We start from the raw sequence: 1093 nt of genomic DNA on the forward strand, positions 1-1093 counted from the left end.
AAAAAGAAAAAAAAAAAAAAGAGAATCAAACTTTTAACATGCAAATGATATATATGGACGTTGTCAGGGAAGCAGGAGCTGGGGAACCCATCACCTCCTTTTTCTTCTCCTCCCAGGTGTACCCGAGGCTCTGGGAAGAGCTGTGAGCTCAGGGCTGCAGTGGCACTGGGGACCACGGAGGGGACAGTGCGTGCTGCAGGCCTCCAGCTCACGGCTTTAGTTCTCAGTGCAGAAAAGCAGTGCTCAGGGATGGGATGGGTGCAGCAGTGGGGTCCTGCAGCAGCCCCCAGGGACAGGCAGTGCTCAGGGGTGCTCTGGCTGCTAACATGTGCCATGCATCCCCGTGTTCCCGCGTCCCCAGCTCTCTCCTCCATTGTCAGGTGGTTTTTTTTCCTCTGTGCTTGATTTTTTTTTTTTCCCCTCCCCTGTAAGGCGATACTACTGTGCAGATCCAGTTTGGGCACATTTTCCCCCCTCCCCAGCACCCAGGGCGAGGTGACACCCGATCTGCTATTCACGCTTCCAGCAGCAAACTGGTTCTGTTGGTGATGGGACGGGCGTTTTGTTTGCGTGGTGCCGGGAGGAATCAGGAAAATTGGGTGGTGTCAGCACTGCTGCAGCTCCAGGGACAAAATCTGTTCCCTGCTGCTCCCCGTGCCCCGGGCATCGCTTCTGCCACAGCAGCACCCGCACCCACGCAGTTTAGGGGGGGCTAAGAGGGGTCTCAGCATCCCCCCCCCCCCCAGTCCGGAGGCATCGCTTGTGCTCCCCAAACCACTGCTTTAAAGCCAAAAGCTCAGAGGTGGTGCCCTCATATGATGTGGAAGGGTGCAAGGTGCTGCCCGGCTGGGATCTGTGCATGATGCAATTCTGGGTGACGTTCAGGTCACGTTGGTGCACGATGCCATCGCAGGTTCCCCTCCGGATCGGCTTTGTGCGCAGCGTGGTTCGGGATGCTGTCGCAGATCTGTGCTGTTCTGAATGGCACCGCACCAAACGCTGCTCGTGTTTGTGCACGATGCCATTCCCACAGCGATCCCCAACGCCCCAGCGCTGCCATTTACTCTTCCCAGCAGTTCCCCCCCCTCCCCTC

The sequence above is a fragment of the Meleagris gallopavo genome, chromosome 30 (assembly GCF_000146605.3).
Source record: "Meleagris gallopavo isolate NT-WF06-2002-E0010 breed Aviagen turkey brand Nicholas breeding stock chromosome 30, Turkey_5.1, whole genome shotgun sequence".
Lineage (NCBI taxonomy): Eukaryota > Metazoa > Chordata > Aves > Galliformes > Phasianidae > Meleagris > Meleagris gallopavo.